Source organism: Notothenia rossii (genome assembly GCF_949606895.1).
Source record: "Notothenia rossii genome assembly, chromosome: 11".
Classification (NCBI taxonomy): Eukaryota; Metazoa; Chordata; class Actinopteri; order Perciformes; family Nototheniidae; genus Notothenia; species Notothenia rossii.
The window spans coordinates 50913286-50932164 of NC_136910.1; positions in this window are offsets into that span (position 1 = coordinate 50913286).

Sequence of the window (18879 nt, forward strand, 5' to 3'; positions counted from 1 at the left end):
TTGCTTTTGGTAGAATAATAGAGATACAAGGTCAATACGAGACAACCTGAGCCACAAATGGATGAACATGCTGTGGATGATTCAGTGACTAACATGTATGGGTAAATGTATGGCCTTCACAGGTGCATGTGTTCTGTCTAAGTGCTTCTGACAACAGAAGATATTTTCAGGGTTTCTCCAGGGGTGAGAGACAGCTCCGCTCTGTCCTTCCCTTGTTCACATTAGACTGGGACTTGTTCTCTCTGGTGTTCTTTTTCTTTTCCCATTTCCTCTGATCGTAAGCTTGGCAGAATCATCTTAACCTGCCTCAAGGCAATTTTCAACCCGACACCTGAGTTTCTCGAGTTCACATATGAATGTGAATCATCGAGCAAATATCCAGGGACAGCTTATACAGCCGACGCCATACCATACGGAAATAAAAAGTGTTCCCCTTGGCTTTTTTCTTTTTTAAAAAGGTGTTTTTAGTAGAAAGAATCTTGTGTTGCCGAGGTAGCTACAGCAGACGGCGTAGTTGTAAATCTCTATTTTGCAGGTCGCTTCCATTAACCTTTACCTCAAGCTGGGTTCCAATCTGGAGAGCTGTGTTCGACACTATGCAGCTCCTGTTGTGGCTGAGGTCCAATAAGTCCTAAACTAAACACATGTACGGAACATGTTAAACAAAGAGGCTTCTGTTAGTATTGATCGAAGTGGGAAGATCTAGAACCCTAAGCTGCATTAGTATCTTTATAACCTTTAGCCCATTGATTACATATTCCCTTACAGTGTGGCAAACATTTATATATGACAATATTGGTGCCTTGTTTGAGAATTGTTTGTAAAACACATCAATAAAAACAAATCTCATAAAAAAAAAAGTGGGCATTAAATCTGTGGGAATGTTAGCCATAGCTAGCTAGCCATGTTGCTGTCGTCATTTTGCAATTTGTTAGTCATGTAAATCCTTAAGCATATTAAGAAATACAAATGAATAACCAATACAACATTCTAACATTTAGCAGATATTTTCAGTACATGACATAGCCCATGGATTTTTTTAGATTTAATGGAAAGTTTAATTTCGACCTCTTTTTGTTCAGTGGATAGTTTCACAGTTTGAGAGGGTTTTTATTATAATTGTGCTGTTATTTTATCATGCAATGACAGTTTTCTGCTAAACAAACTTCTTTAAAACACACCTTTTAATAAAAGGTATTTAACTGTGTTAACATGACCCACTGTTGTTTTTATGTACTAGAAAACATGTAGCACAAAAGCAGTCAAATAAACAATGCTTACTGTACTTAGCATCCTGGTTGCTGATTATGTACGGCTGAAACTGTCTCCAGATTCAGGATACTCCCATAAGTGAGAAAGAGTGGATTTGTTGAAGGCAGTGGGACCCAGAAAAAAATAGAGGCAGGTTTGGGTAACACACAGCTTAATCAAAGTTAGTCAAAGTACAGCTGGTGACAAAAACAAAGACGAAACTGAGGGAGCAGGCAAGCTAACACTAAACAAGCCCGGAGCGCAGCAAATCCTCAGGGAACAACGACAACCAACTGAACAAGAACACAGGGAAAGACAGAGCTATATACACACAGAAATAATCACCTCAAAAGGACACACCTTGAGATGGTAGGCTAAGCACAACGGTTGATATCTAATCAGGGTGTGGCAACCAAAAAAGGCGGGAAAACACAGGACCACATGTCCACATCAAAAACAAGGTGGTTCTTTCAAAGTAAAACAGAAAATACACGAAAGAAAAACATGCCCACTTTAAAAACACCCACTTCTCATATCATAAATCGAGGCACATTATTTGTATATGCTTTAAAAATGTATTTGGAGAAGGATTTTAAGTAGTTTAAGATTTCCCAATGCTATGTTTTGCTTCCTTAAGTGCCGGTAATAGTTCTCTTTGATTCTCATTATGTATTCAGTAGGTTCATAGGTCTTGCTTATTACAGTGTGTGCATAATGTTGTTGGGTGTTTACTTATCTGACTCATTCACCAACTTATCTACATACACTTACTGTATAGGTATGTGTATACATGGTAAGATATTCAGTAACGGTCGTCCATCTGTTTGATAAGAAGATTTTCTGGTACGTTGTCATGTTGTAGTTATATTTCCCGTCCGAAGAAAAAACGTGTGTTTCTTCAATGTTACTTTTGCTTTTTTTAGTTCAATTAGAGGTTTGTTTATTTCCATGGTTCGGTCAGTAGATTCAGTGTTGGGTTCTCAGGATTCTGAATATATCATTTTAATCTTGACTAAGATTTGTTGGAAGTTTTCCCTGATTCTCTGCTTTAAAATATAGAGGTTTGCATTAGTAAATGATATTTGACTCATTTGCATTGCCTTTGCCACAGCACCCCAAGCACTGAGGGCTTAATCTTTTTTTAACCAAAGGAATTTTTGAATTTTATGAGACATCTGCTTCCATTCGTCATCTTTTATTTGTATTCCCAACGCTTCTTCCCATTTTATCTTTTTTATTTATCTTTCTTTTTAATATTTTATAGACATTTCCTACTGTAATTTTCACGAGATATTTCAAAAGTCAACGGCTCTTCTATATATCGTTATTTTGAGTCCTTTTCAAATACAATTACAGAAACTAATTGTTGCCTTTGAAACAAGAAATTATAAAATTGTAGATTAGATTTTTTTGGACAGCCCCTATATTTGTACTTTTAGAATAATCCTTTCTTCCCCATATTGTGTTCTCTCAAGGTTCAAGGTTCAAGGTTCTTTATTGTCAAACTAACATAGCTACAGAGTAATGATGTCGTTGAAAATCTTAGGTCACAGGCTTCTCCAACAATGCAACACAATAATACAGATAAGCAGACAATATTAAAACAATATTAAAATAAACTATATTAAAAGTAATACAAAAAGAAAAATAGTTTTAAAGAAAGTGAGAAAAAAAAGGTGGAATAGTGCAAGACGAGTCTATACAAGTTATACTCAACTGCTTGATTCCCTGCTTCACGTGTTTTGTCTTGGCAGAGATGTGAGAAATAAGAGGTGGGCATCTGTGTATGGCATTGCCTTGCCATCTGTCCACTGCCCATGGGGTCTCTGTGGACATAAGCTCACATGGGTGGAACATGGGTAGGCAGATAGTTTCCAGTATAGCTCAGGGGATATTCAATGCAAATTCTTAAGCCTTTAAAAAACAAAAAGGCAATTCCAAGGAAGATTAAGTACTAAAAGCAGCCAAGTTAGGTTTTGTTTTCTTGGAAATAGGAATGGTGAACTTCCAATAGAAAGACTTCCAGGTTTATTGGCTTAAATGATGCTTTGTTTTGACAATAGTCTTCTAAACAGACAATCTTTCACAAGTGAGAATCAAAAGTAAAGCCCGAAGGATATCTGCTAGTCATTACTACATTTCCAAGAAGCCAAAATAAACCCAATTTCCTCAAAAAAACAAACTTAGGTTTTGTTTTTCTGAAGAAATAGGAATGGTGAATTTCAAATAGAAAGGTTTAAACGCGTACATGATGTGTTGTATTGACAAAACGTCTTCTATACAGAGAATATTTTCCAACTTTGAGGGATCAAAAGTAAAGACCAAAGGATATCTGATGTAGTCGTTGTTAAATATTTTCTTTAAAAAAAAAAGAAAGGGATTCCAAGAAGCCAAAATAAAGTGATTAGGTTCTTAAAGCACCAAAGTTAAGTTTCCTTCAAAGGAATAAGAACGCTGAACTTCCACTTGACAGACAACCAGAGATAAACGCTTACATTATGTGTTTTATTGCCAATATTTCTTCTAAATATAGAACCTTCTACAACCATACGGGGTCAAATGTAAATGCAGAGGGATGTCTGCTAATGCTCTTGCGAGACGGAATAATTTACATAATGTACGATGATAAGGATCTATAAACCCAGCAGATCAATGAGGTCCAATTACAGGCCAGTGGAGTTTCTTATCTGCTTCACTTTAACTTTGTGCTGCCTGTGGTCCTCCACTTTCATTAAATCCCCAATGTGATTAGGCCGGCTGATTGGCACAAGTTGAAGATTATCACCGAACGCAATCGCTGTTTTGGATGCATACTTATGTGTTCAAAGACACAAGAAAAGCATCCTCAAGGACATGTTGTTACTGAAAAACAGCAATGTGTGTCTATGGAGGCAATATCATGAAGCTATTAACATAATCTATCTCATTATTGTCTATAATTCCGGCAATGTTAATGACTGTTTTGCTTGTGCCCTTTGCTAAATGCTATAACCATGAAAAACAGGGTCATAGTTGGGGTTGATTTTCCCCCCATCTTGCAGTTTTTGGAGGCCTTCGGGAGGGCTTTGAGCTGTGGGGCTGCACCTTTGTTAAAGTGCATTCACCTGTGAGAGAGTCAGAGCCATCCAAGGTTATAGCCAGGAGGCACATTGGGGGGGGGGGGGGGGGGGGGGAGTGGGTAAGCAGACTATTTTGCAAACACAGACAAACACAACCTCCACGGATTTTCCGTAAAAGTGTAGAAAACCACCGTTCTCTCATCTCCATTTGCTTTTCTAAGGCTTATGTATATTTAAGTTCATTTGTCTGTTTGATGGGTTTCATTGACAGATTAGACAGTTGTGTTTACTTTTCACTTACCTTATTGTTTACTCGTGGATCGAAGAGTAGGGAGTGGAAGGAGCTGCCTGGTGTTTATGGTGTCACTCTGATGCGATTGGAGGTGCACGGATTAACTAGGCGCTGAAGAGCACTTCCATGTGACTCAGCATGTTTGGCCAATTACTCAGCACACTACGCGCTCTCCCCTTCCCTCAACACACACACATTCATGGCAGCGGTAGCCTCGTCAGACTCCGTCCCCCTATATCCCGCTCGGAGCCCCTCATTCCTCTATTTCTGGCATCAGACATTCTGGGCACGTATGCCTCAGCACAATGTAAATTATTCAGCCTGGCTTGCCAGAGGCTGGGAGCGAATCATAAATCGCAGATGGTCTCAGGCTATTTCATACGGTTGACCGTGGTTAAACACCAATGCACAGAATCATTTTGAAACCCACATAAATATATGGTTTCATTACTTGTAGCTCAGCGAGATGCTATTTGGTTTGGAACCCACACGATGTTTATTTTCGCTTTATTCAAGTGTGCTCGGTGCATGTGACTTTTGCATCATCCTCCGATTTCTGGCTCGGCTTCACAGGAGACGCCTGCAGAGGTTAATTAACTGTTGATGAAGGCAGAATATGGCCAGTTCTTTTGCCGGAATGGCTTTGATATTTTCTTGTCTTCAATCTTAACAAAATACTTGTTTGCAAGCAGATACTAATAAGGTCAGCTCCAGTAGACTAAAAACAAGCGAAGTAGACTCTACTGTAGAAAACAGAATTTGACTAAAACTTAAATTAGGGGCCTGCTTACATAAGAAATGTTTGTTTTCTTTTCAGGTATCTCATTTCCAAGTTGGCATTTAGCTTGAGTATTCTAAATACCACTTCCTCGTTCAGTGTTGCTGTCTTTGACATTTTATGACATTTGTTCTTAAAGGATACATAAAGCCCATCCTCAAAGTGTGATCTTTGCCACTCTCTAATAGCCGGCACCTGCGTGTTGTTACCGATGTATGAGATGTGTTAGTTGGGCTGAAACAAACTTTTCTTTGCTTATCCAGAGTTTCCTGACTTATAACCTGTCAGGTTGATTGTGTTGTGCGTCTCTTTTCCCCTTGTTTCTCGCTAGTTGACTTCTTTGACAGCGTGAGGAGTGCCTTGAAAAATGGGCGAGTGAAGCAGGTCTGGTGTCGGGCACAGATGCCAGAGTGAGGAGGCGCTCAGTAGGGCAGCGTCCATGTTTAGTGAGACAGTTTGCTGTTTAATTACACACTGTGGGAGTCACCTTCCTCAGACCTCAGAGTTCACACGCTCAGGCCAAGGGCACATCGCGCTGGCTTCTGACCTCGATCTGGATGGTGTGGGAATACACATTTGCACAAACACAGACAAAACAGTTTAGTATTTATTTATTTGCTTTGAATAAAGTATTGGCTACATTCATCTTTATCCATGCTTAATATGAAACCTGTTATAGCAGTTGTTATGTTTGACTCCTGGGGCCATCCGAAACCAGCTCCAAACACAACATTCACATTTCATCCCCTTCACATTTGAACAGCAAATTACAGGAATCAGTTGTCTTTTTACATATTTTGTAGACATTCCAAAACATTATTACTATTTTGGAATTCTGTGCCTATCGATCTGGAGAATAATTCCAGTTTCGTCACAGCGACGAAATGTCACTTAGGAGGACTTATTGGAACATTTTAAACTTGAGAAGGAGATTTCCAATTGGCTGAAAAGTACATTTTTCTCTAACAAGTATTGGCCTGAAATGCATCGTTATCTTTGAAAAGCTGTTCTTACTTGTCAATACTTTGTCCCCAAATGTGGCCATAGACAGACACAAACACACACACACACACACACACACACACACACACACACACACACACACACAAGGAGAGATAATTCCCACTAGGCACGCGTAATGAAAATAATTTCCCGAACTTCCACAAATGAGTTTCTCTATTCCGCATTAGTGAACTGTTTACGTCCATATTGAAAGGGTGGCCTTGTCCTTGGCCTCCCATGGTCACACATGCTTCATTAGTTATGGAGAGTGACCATCTTCTTTGTTACCAGCGCTCACTTTTCACAATTTTCTTTGCAAAAGAACCCTCACTCGCTCCCTCCCCGTCCACGCTCATTTCCACTAATGATTGGCCAAGGAGAAATAAACAATGGGGCTTTTCACACGTTGCTAACAAGTCGAAGGCTCTCACCCCACAAAGATTAAAAGGCAGGCTCTTTTGTGCACTGCGGAGCGAAGACCGATAAATCCTCATTGATGCTCCCGCGGGGTAATTATCACAGGACCCAGAGGCAGAGATCAAATCACTGCACGCTATTGACATTGTGGCTTGATACGAACAGGTATGTTGGATCAGGCCATTGGAGGAACCACTGTAGGGTTTATCAGTTTGACTTATCAGTCCTTGATAGCTTAAAAAATCTCTACAGCGCTCTTCCATCTACCTCTGTAGGGCTTTGGCATCTCCAGTGCGGCCAATTGACATATATGATTTGCAAATGTGGAGGAGCTGATTCGAGGAGCTCACTAATCCCCAGGGATAGGGTTCGCTTGGGATAACAGAATGGTGGCCAAAAACCACAAAATGCAGATTATATTGGCACAAGAGAAAACCATTTAGAAATGTTTAGGGGGACACATCCCAAAAAAATGTTTTAAATTAGGACACTTTTTCAATATTTTGACATGTTTTTGTATATGTTATTTGCGAATATGCCAATGAAGCATTAACTTATGAAATATATGCTAATAGAGTTGTGCAGTGACACAAAGGATCCCTCTGCAAAAAACAATTGGATTTGTTTTTGTGACGTTCATTTGTACGGAAGAGGATTAGGGCCACATTAATTTAATTTTAATTTTTTGTTCTGACAATTTTATCAAAATTCTGACTTTTTTCTCAGAACAAAAAAACATTTATGTTTTTGGGGAGAAAAAAATCTGAATTCTGACTTTAATCTCAGAATTCTGACTTTAAGTGAATTTCTGCGCGCCATCCTCTTCCGTACCTCTTGGACCCCTCTGGCGCGCAGAAATTCCCTCGCGTCCTCCATTGTTGCCTACTGCAATGTGTAAGTCTCTCATTGAAGCTGGTTCTCTACAGTTACCGGTATTTCTGACTTTAAAGTCAGAATTCTGATTTTTGTTTTCCCCCCAAAAAAATTAAATGTTTTTGTTCTGAGAAAAAAGTCAGAATTCTGAGATTAAAATCAGAACAAAAAAAATACATTTTTTTTCCAAATCCTCCCAAAAAAGTTTTTTATGTGGCTCTAATCCTCTTCCGTACATTTGGATGCTTTCTATCCTAAAAAAAAAAGACATGTTAGAGAACCAAAAAAGCACAACATCTCTTGATCAGATCACAAAAAGACTATGATTTTTCCTTTGTTGTATTGCCTGAATAAAAAAGATGTCCAATAAAGAAAAACATGCCAGTCATAACCACGCACTAATACTGTTCCTAATGCAAGAAACATGCAACTCTTAACCCACATGCTGCCATTGTTTGAGTAATACAACGATATTCTCATCATTGTTCTTCTTAAAATATAATTTATTTTTCACTATACAGTTTGCTTCACTTCTGCCAAGCCGCATAATCATCTTGGCTAATGCTATAGATTATTTGCAAAAACGCGGCTGAAAGGTTTTGAATGACAGCTTTCCACACAAATCCCGACGTGGGTTGCCACTGTGGAAGTGGAGAAAAACAAGATAATCTCTGAATGGCGTGAGGTATTGAGGGGTAGGAGAGACTGGAGAAGATAAACAGCCAGCGAAAAAGAGAAGCAGAGAAAGATAAATTCAATTCTTTCCTCCCTTCTTCTCTTTTCTCGGTGTGTGTGGTGTGTGTCTGCTCTGTATGCGTTTCCCTGCCTCCAGAAGGACCGGTGTTTGTGTGCACACACTGATGATTTTGACAGCCCGGCTGTATCAGCAAAAACAAGGCCTATAAATTGCAATGGTTTCAGATGCCTCATGCAAGTATTGAATGCTAATATATTGGCAGGGCCTCTGTGGAATAGCACAACAAACCAGACACACAGAAATATCTGTTATCTCAAAGACACTCTAATTCAACAGGCAGACACGTGTGAACACAATATACATGTTGATGCATGTTCACCTTGACTTCCTATACTGTATATGTACTAATCTGCTCTCTATGTACATCTAGTGTTCTTGCAAATATACTAGTATGCCCTGATGCTTCCACCTACATGAATGAAAGCCAGCCTCTTGCTGAATGTTTCCCCCCTTGTGCTTTTACTAAATATTCACCACATCTGCAACTTCACCAAGGCTCCTCTGACTCTGCAAAATAGGAACACAGTGGGGAGCGTTTAATAACAAGAATGTTTGGTGGATTAATTGAACCGCTTATGCAGTGTTTTAAATGCCTATCGCAAAAAGAAAATCAATCTTAATTAAAAGTGCAACACAGCAGCTGTCGAGGCATAATTGTGCATTAGGAATGAACTTATCTTACAGATTGCTTTGAAATGTTCCAGTCGTTTCTATTTGTGTAAGGTATTATATGTTAGTCCAATGCTAAACATTATCATCCATTATGACAGTGTATGAAACCTAGTTACTGGCTTTCGTGACCAAAGTGACTTACTCCAGAACATCTGCGTGCTTTTGCAAGTCTAGGCCAATGAAGTCTCAAAGAGAGTAAGTTAAATGTATCCCCCTGTAAATCCAGTAAGTCTTAATCTTTGAGAGTGAGTCAGGTTAAGAGGCTGCAGATCCAGTCCATGTTGTGGGGATCACGACATTCCAAGACATCCATTAATACTCATTAATGGGATTCACGCAGGCTTAAAGCTGAGGCTGATCTCTTCAAGCAGGTTTTGCTTTCTCTCCGCAGCCAGCTTGGCCAACCAATGAGTGGATGATGAAGCAGTTCTGCCAAGGTAGTTCATCAGAGGCTTGGCCAGAATGGGAAATTAGTTATTATTAGACAGAAATACATCCTGGAGTTCATTTCATCAAGTAAATTTGGGGTATTACCGCAGGGCAGTCTGATTTATTCTTGATCGTTTGTTCTGCATAGGGACACATTGGCACGGACTAACCCATTGATAGGATTTTGCAAACTCTTCTTGCACACCATCTATCTGTATCTACCGAAATGTATAATGTGGCTGCTTTCTGATTATGGGATCTTTAAGCAAGATACAGTCGCTGCCCTATATTTGTGTGCACACCGTGCTAAATCCGGTCATTAATTTTCATTAAGTGCTGTCAGTAAGGACCATTAACCAGGCTAGAGAATAATCACCTCCCCAGAGTGGTGACCCGCTTACAGCGTAGGTATGGGTTAACAGAAACGGCCCACCTTAGATGTACCAACACAACATGCAGCACATAACACAGCAAGCATCCAGAATGTAAACTCTATAAAAGTTTCCTTATCAGACAAGCGAAAGTGCCACTTATCAGCAGTTACTATGTTTAGAGTTTAGCTTTCTAGTAGCATAACTTTCATTGGATAAATGTGTCACCGTTGGAATATCCACTTTAGCATGTTGGCCCGTGTTAACCCCGTTAATCTGACCTTGATCTACTGGATAAGAGCATTATCGCCTGTATTTCACACGGCAGCAGTGATCACTGGGATTACTGCGAGCATTATGTTAGCATTTTTTATCAAATACATATTTCCAGATTAAAAAGAAAAAACGTGGGTTCAGTAAGAATGGGCGATGGTTTATTTTCTCCTATCAGCATAATAATGTAAAGTTGGCTAAATCCCCTTGAATAGAACAACAGCCACAACAATGTTTGTATGCGTGTTTATGACAAGGCTATGGTTAATGTTTGGTCGGGATAAGACACAAAAATACGGTTATGTTTGAGGAAAGACGGATACAATTAAAGTAACTAGGGAAAGATGAAGGTTAGGCAAACCGTTGTAGTCATGGTTCTAATGATGAGCAAACACTACATCGGAATAAAATAGAATCGGAGGGGTGAAACCCTCTTTAATGGTCACACATGCAGAGCACACAGCACACACAGTGAAATGTGTTCCCTGCTTTTAACCCATCCTAGTACTAGGAGCATTGATCAATAATTTTTCTGCATTATTCAAGCAAAGTTATGGTTGACGTTTGGTCATATTTAGGTACAAAAACGCAGTTATGTTTAAGGAAAGATGGTTAGAATTCAAGTGGCTACATAGGTAAATATCAGGATTATGGTTAGGCGGATCTTTGTGGTCATGGTAACAGTGACAATGAACAAAAAACATTAAAAAGTTTTATGTTACAAGACTTTGGTTAAGTTTGGTCAGATTAAGAACGCACCAACCTAATTGGGTTTAGGATAAGACGGGTAGAATTCAATTAACTACCTCGGGAAATATGTTTAAATTAAATTAACTACCTAGGGAAATATTGTGGTTAGGGTTAGCTGGGCCTTTGTGGTCACGGCTATGATTAACACTTGGTTGAGGTAAGAAAACGATATTGGTATTTCTGAAATGAGTAAACCCTCAGCAGTCTCCTGTGTGCTCGTTTTGTTGACCTATCTATCCACCATGACCTCCCATAGGTAGTCTTTGTTACCTCCCTATTAACATTCCCTGACTTCCTATAGAGCGCCTGGTGTAATTTATACTTCTAGTAGGCTAAAGTAAAGTTTATGCAATGCTGTTTAGTCTGATAAAGTACATTAAGGATGATGACAACGGACATGACAGAAGAGCTGTGCAGTAAGGGGTTTGAACTGCCCAGAACAACATGCATCGAGCATCAGTGATACTGGGGATCAAGGTGCCTGTGAAAAGCCCAAGGGAGTACAATGCTACCTCTCTGTGTGGAGCGAAGGGATGACTGTGGAAATATTTATCTTGTGGGTTTAAAGACTTCTCCAGATGAGGTAATAGAAGACCCAGAGGGACTGGCCGGGAGAAGAAAAGGTCAAGTCTCAGTGAGAAAGTAGAGTGGCATTTCCCAGTCACACTCTTTGGAAAAACAGTAAAAGTGAATTTAAAATGCCCACCTTTCAGCACTTCAAAAGTTTCCCTTCAACTGAAACATAAGATAAAGATTGCCTCAAAGAAACTATAATGACTTTAAAAAAGCGAACTGCAATCCTGAAGAAAGCAGCATAGTCACAAAGGTAGAAAACATCCATTTGTTTTTGTTTTAAGGTAAAATTGTATTTCATTTAATACCAATTGAGGCTATAGCTGAGGCTTTAAAAATAATAATATGTTCCTCTATGCTAGGGAGATGTGGATTACATTTCTTTATTCCATACAAAATGTAGCGATAAATCCTTTGGCTTCAACGGAAATGGTACAAGTTGTCCTATAAATGTAGAGATTACTGGACGTTAAAGGCATTAACTTTAGATCTGTATATCTCCCAAGGTTGCACAATGGTACAAGTTATGTTAAGTTGTGCACTGCATTGGAACCCTGGGGTGTATCTGTAATCATAGGCTTTTTAAATCACTCCAAATCCAACAACGGCAAATGTAACAAGAGAAGGAAATGGCAAGTCGCAGAAGGAACTTCTTACGGATTTTACAGGGTGTTCATAAATTAAACGTATAGATTAAAAGTGTTTTATAAAAGACTAGTCCAGATTGTGTGAATCGTTATAGGCTGTTAAGGCTCTTTGGACCTCAGAGATAAGTTTTCAGAAACAACACTCAGGCTTATAATAAAAGAAACATACTGTAGGTTGAATAACGATCAGTGTCCCTCGTCAATGGATTCGGGAAATGGATACACAGCAAACGCCCACTCTGGAAAGCACATTATGAGCAATCGACCATTTTCGCAGCGGGCCTGAACTGCGTCACGCTTCTCCATAAAGTCTCCGCCGGAGAGAGGGAAAGAGCAAGGAAAAGCTCAAGAAGCCAGTGGGAGCTAACAGCAGATGTTTCACAGCCAAGAGGGTAAACAGCATTTGTAGGGCATGAAATTGATTCAAAGCTTTTCGATGGGGAAAGAGAGGAAAGGAAGAGGAAAGAAACATTTAGGTAAGGAGGAAATCAACTGTCAGTTCATTTCAGGCTGATTGAACGAAAATAGGGAAATATATCGAAAAAATCTTTGTCTTTATTTGCATTACATAGAAAGACATTTTCCTCCTATTAAGATTCAGTTCAATGAGTTTAACGAGTGCAGTGATGTAAGGCGATCCCAGCAGGTATCTCACCTTTCACGAGTCAAGCTCTGTGACACAAATATTGTGCAATTTGTTCTTGTATAACGCCTCGGTTTGAGGGGGGGTGACATCTTCCTAAAGTAACAGCGAGCTGTCATGCCCGAGGCTGTCTGAGAATGGGTGCTACATCTGTTTCAGTGATTTACCCCCTCCACATTCCTTTTAATGGAACTGAAAAACAAGACAATTCATTTGGGTGAGGATGGCTTTTATATGTTATGTTTGGATACTGTTTCAAAATGGAAATACAGAATGAAAGCCTGGGAAATGTGCAACATCGTTTGCTGTGGTAAGACCCCCATTCAGAGTGCACCATGTTTTTTGGTTGATAAATACATAATTGATTCACTTAATCTAGTGTTGCTTTTTTTACAGCCTTTACAGTATGGTTCTTCCTGCCTTGATTTCCCTTTTGGTTTTCCAAATGATTCTGAGCAAGATCAGCTTGTAATGAAATGTGAAAACACTGCAGACCACCAACATAGAGAATCTTCACTAGCACTTTAGGAGACATTCTGGTACTAAACAGTGTTTTTAAATTGTTAGCTACTGTCAAAAAAGCTATCACATTTAACTAAGAGTTTAGATGGCAGCTGGCAAAACTATGCTGTGCATAATGCCTTAAAATTGTGAAAGAGATTCGGTGTGGTTGTTAATAAAAACAAATAGCTTTTCATGGGCAACCAAACCGTTTACTCTGGAGTTTCAAGAGCCTCTTACCTCGCCTACACTGTACTACAAATTGGAAAAACGAAATTCTGAAAAATACTCGATAACCTTGAGTCATGTACATTCAATTTGAGTAGAACCATGCCATTTCGTGGAAAGACGGCTCAGTCCTTTAATCATTTGTTCTTGTTGACTTAAACAGTTCCAAAGCGGTATTGAGCAGTTTTCAGATGTCTGGATTCTCTGTCTATTGAAGTTCAACCTTTTCCAATGTTCTCTGTAAATCAGCAGCATTGACTTCAGAGGCCTGCACAACTTCAGGCTGTACCACGATCTCTCCCAGGGCCAAACACTTAGTTCTCTCCTCAGCGGTCCCGGTCTAATCCCAGATCAAAGGTCTCGAGAAATGGACAGATTCTGTTGAGTTACAGCCACATGAGTGATATGAGGCTGTGTTATTTTATCTGGCCCCCACAGGTTATCTCCTGGAAGGCTTGTAAATTGATATTGCCAAGATGCAGGGAATAGTAAGCTGCCTGATCTGGCATCTGTTATGGCGGACCAAGGTGATAAGTCATTTCTGAGCTAATACCTATCTATTAGTATACGTAAATGAACATATATTCAAACTTTGACTTTCATTTTCATGTTAGGAATAATTTAAACTCACACCTTAGTTCACACATCACTCTCTTTTTTCTTTTTAAACTGTCACCCCAATACTGGTAAGAGAATGACATTTTGTGAATGGTGCTTTCTGGAGACACTGATGATTAAATGTTTTGCTTTTTCTTTTTATATTTTTGACTAAGATTTGAGGAGTAAATAAAATGACTCATCTTTAGAAGAATGAGATCATTGCAGGCTTTTTGCAGGATAAATAGAGAACAGAAAAAAGGGAACGGCTAGGTTTCAGAATTGTTGGTGGCGGATTCATCGACCCACCACCAGTTTGTTTTGTCATTGTCAAGCCTCCTTGACCAAGCTTCAATCAAACCTTCAGTATTGTAAGATGTCGGTTTTACTAAAAGCCTGATAGGGCACCGTTAAATTCAATGTTCTGCTTGTTTGGAGCCTTTCTGCATCAAATTCAATCAATCCCCCAACTGTCATGTTAGTTTCTTCGTGATTTGATGCTAGTTTCCGGTGAGGATTAGAAGCCACAATAATTCAACAGTTTTTCCGACAGTTGAAAGTTGAGAATGTGTGAGTGACTGCAGAGTGGCGTCCGGACAGACAGCTTCATTTGGTCCTTCTGCTGCTCTGAGCAGATGTGCCTGGCAGCAGCTGTATTTCTTAACTCAGGAAAAGTAATGTGACGTCCCACACAGAAAAATCCTGAGCTTGCCAAACGCACACACATAGCACAAACTTACCACCCTAGCTTGTTGTGCTGTAAATCATTGCCCTCTCGCTGGTCTATTAAGATATGGAAAGCTCCACATGGGATTTATACAGTCAATCTATTTTACTGGTCTTTGGTCTCACTGCCGCCATCAGGTTTGTTCCTTAAGTGCCTTATCAGTTAAATGCAGCTGTGATAGACCATGTGTTGGGCTGCAAATGCGAGTGTGACTTTAGCATGAATAGAGAGCGACAGCAATACAAGTTATACTGCATATAAGTAGATATGTAGAAAATATATTCCAACATCCTATGCAATTCTTAAGTAACTTGGGTAATCAGACATTGGCGGTGTATAATCATGAATATAATTAATAAATAATAATTAGCAGAAAAGGTCGAAGTTGGTAGCGAAGAAAAAAAAGAGGTGGCCAAGAACAATGAATATCATAAATACCAACATTGTTATGCAACTAATGAGAGAAACAAGTGTTGTCGTCTCATACATATTTCCTTTTAGGAACCCATTAGATGTCTTGGGAACCAATATTGATGCTAAATGGATGAAACATGTAAAGCATCACCAGAAATAAAGTCAGAAGCGAGTGATTTCACCTTTCTTCTTCCGTGAGAGCTGAAATGTTCCACGCCGTGTCACACTGTAGCTGCAGCGATAAAGATTACGCCAGAGCCTGGGCAAAAAGCCTATTACACTCTGCTGTGCATTAGTGAAACATACAATAAGAGAGAAGAAGAAAGGTACCAAGGCTAAATCTCATTTATTCTGAAGCACTTTCACCACTGGGTTGTGTATTTGCGGTGCCTTGCTGCAGGTTCCCAAATCAACAGAATGAATTCAATAGAACAGAAGCAGTGAGCTCTTACAAAGAGCACGATTATTTCAGATGTATTAAAACACCTGGGCGTAAATATATCTCTGGCTTGAGTATGAGCCTTGATATCCTCTACAGCCACTGAATGATGAGAAATATGAAAGTCAATGTCTATTTTTGGAGGACTCGTGATGGTAAACATTGTGCTTGTTATGGTTCAGGTAGGAACTATGTCCTCTGTGAATATTTTTCAGTTTTTTCCAGTTCATTTGACCATCTTAGTTTATCTGTTTTATCTCACCAATGTGTAAAGCTGTATTCACAAGATCTAGAATGGCTTGAACGCAACCGAATCAACAAACTGTTGCTGATCTTTTGGTCCGTCTTCCACAGTGTCACCTCTCGTGCACATTTAGTTGATTCCGACCATTATTCCTTTAAATGTGTTTCTATGATTAAGTAAGTGAGCATGAAAACAAAGTAAATATCATCAACAGTCCATTTGTGACAACATGGATCGTACATTTGGGACTCAAATGATGTGATACGATCTTGCATCTGGAAATGGTATTTCATTTGATGATTGGCAGGATGTTCTAGCCATCCCACTTCCTGCCTGGCTTGATCTGCTCCTTACAACTTCTCGGAGAAAACACACAGGCATATTTTGAGACGATTCGGAAAAAGACGCTACATAGCTTCTGGTGGAATCAAAATCACTGACTTCAGATGCAAACTCAGAAAGTTTGAATGTGGTGCAAACATCCCCGATGGAATCAAAGCATAATGTGGTCCGGCTGACAATTGAGTAGGGGAGGGGATGTCTACACCTGGTGTAGACATGAAGTCCACCTATTGGCCTTGTGAACAGCAATTCAATGTTGTGTAAAAACGAACTGCATTGCCTTTACAAAGCAGCGTTGACATTTCAGACATGCCTCAGTACAATACATACTAAAGGTAAGTATTGACAGACATGACTGATTCAACAAATGATGTCACCTGTGGATCTTTTGTCTTCTTGTCCACTGGTGGCTGCTCTGACCACAGCCGCTTTATCGAAGCATGACATTACAGTCTTTTGGCTAACCGCTATCCACCACTCATACCAGCACTGGGATTGTTCAATGCTTTTTTGGACATCTTTCTTATTTTAAACAATTTTCTTTTCTCTCACTCTTTCAGTTGAAGTGCAAGACATTTGGTTGCCAGGAGAAACTAAGCACTTACCTTTATTACTGTGGGTTATGTAACTGCATTGGACAAGCTCTGAAGGCTTATATAAACACAGCTTCATCCAAAAATAAAATAAAAACAACCTTACTGAAGATTTGCAAAGCTAATCTACTTCATTTAGTAAATAGCAATGACATTATCCATTTGCCACGCACGACTCAGCCGGTTGCCTTAAGGTGAAGCTTTAGGGAGTGCTACTGCAGTATATATACAGAACAAAAATATGTGGTTTCTGGGGTTGACTATTATAAGCTTTTTTTTTAAAGGGGTCCTACATGAGGCACTAAGAGCTGCATGTTTGTGTGACATGAAGTATAAATGAATAAAGGGAAACTCTTAAAAAAACAGACGGAAAGAAAAAATGCTGGCATTGTTTTTCAACAAACACAACGATCTCCATGTGAGATTGAGCTTGACAGGACATCAGTATATTAATGAAATTGCTGGCATCCAGAGAGACACTTTTTTTGTTGAACTTGGTCCAACAACTGAAAAACTGGCACTTAACCATAAATATGTTATGTGTTTCATTGGCAATAAGGGAAAAGCTTGTGGGCGTAGCACCATGTAGTGAAGTGTCAGTCAAAGCTAGCATTCCAGTGTCAGTCATACTGGGGGGGGCAGGCTAGTAGATCATGCAACAGATGAAACAGACATAATGCTGGGTTACTGTGCACAGGACATATACTGTAATACAGAAAAAGAGAGAAACACATGATTTAAGGAAGTCAATGCAGGATAGAATACCGTGAAACAGGACAGAATGAAACAGAAGGCAAACTAACCTCCGATACATTATATTTATTACACAACTAATTCAAAACATGTTTGAAAGATATGCAATAAGCCTATAATACTTCTGCAATTGCAATTTTAATCTATGTTCTTTGGAAATGTACTTTGTTCATGCAGTGAATCATTATAGGGATGGAAGAACACATTAACTGTTAATCATATTACTGAAACCGATTTAGGAGACCTTTGGTGGTGTCAGTTAGTTGGTAATCTCAGCCATGAAGCTACGGATGGCCTGCTGAATGCTTCAATACATTGCTGACTTGAACTTTTTGGTCTTTTTTTCATTGTTGATGGACACAACAAAGAAGTGTTGCTACAGGCTTTGTTTGCTTCAAAAATGCCTTGGGGCTTCTGAAAAACAGCATGGTGCAAAACCAGGCGAAAGTGTGGTTAGTGGAAAAAAAGGAGTTTCTCTCTCTTACTATCAGCTTACATGAAAACTATCAGGGCATGACATATGAATTCTACCTTCCCTTTCACACACTCCCACAGCAAACAAGCCTCCTCACATTGAAACGGCTAACAAGCTAGCTACCCCTCTCATATTTATCATTGTTGAGACAGGAAATAAGTGGTTAAGAAGCCAATCAGCCAACCAATTCTGACTTCAAACTGGTTGATTTTGTTCCTTGCACTGAAAGGTCTGTCATGTTTTAACCTCTTTGCGCTTTTTGAAATTGCTGGAAATATACGGCGAGTGGCACAGGAGGAGAGCGCATGCCAGACGAACGGTACCATATGGTAACAATGGCTATGCTAACAGAACAGAACGGCGTGTACGACAAAGTAGGATTTGCGGTAAGCGAGGTAACTTCAGGTTTTTGGTCCTACGACACTGGTTAATTCTTACCGGGGTAGATCTCCATGTTAACTTATGCTGAACACTTAACCTGCTCCGGAGCATAGCCGGACAGAGAAACCCTTGGTTGATTTACCAAGTTCATAACCAGTGTCGTAGGATCCCTTAGCAAGGTTGCATTTGTTAGGGTTAGTTAAGCCAGATAACTCAAACATATCGAGGGTTTGTTGAACTGGCTTCATCGTAAAAGCCACATAACTTCACTAAAAACAACAATCCTACAATGGCTAAAGGGAAAAGCAGGACTTTTCCGGTAACTAATTGCCCGTTGATGAAGTCAGAGTAAGTGTTCAATTGAAGTCGGTGCAATGGCATTGAATTGTTTCCTTCTC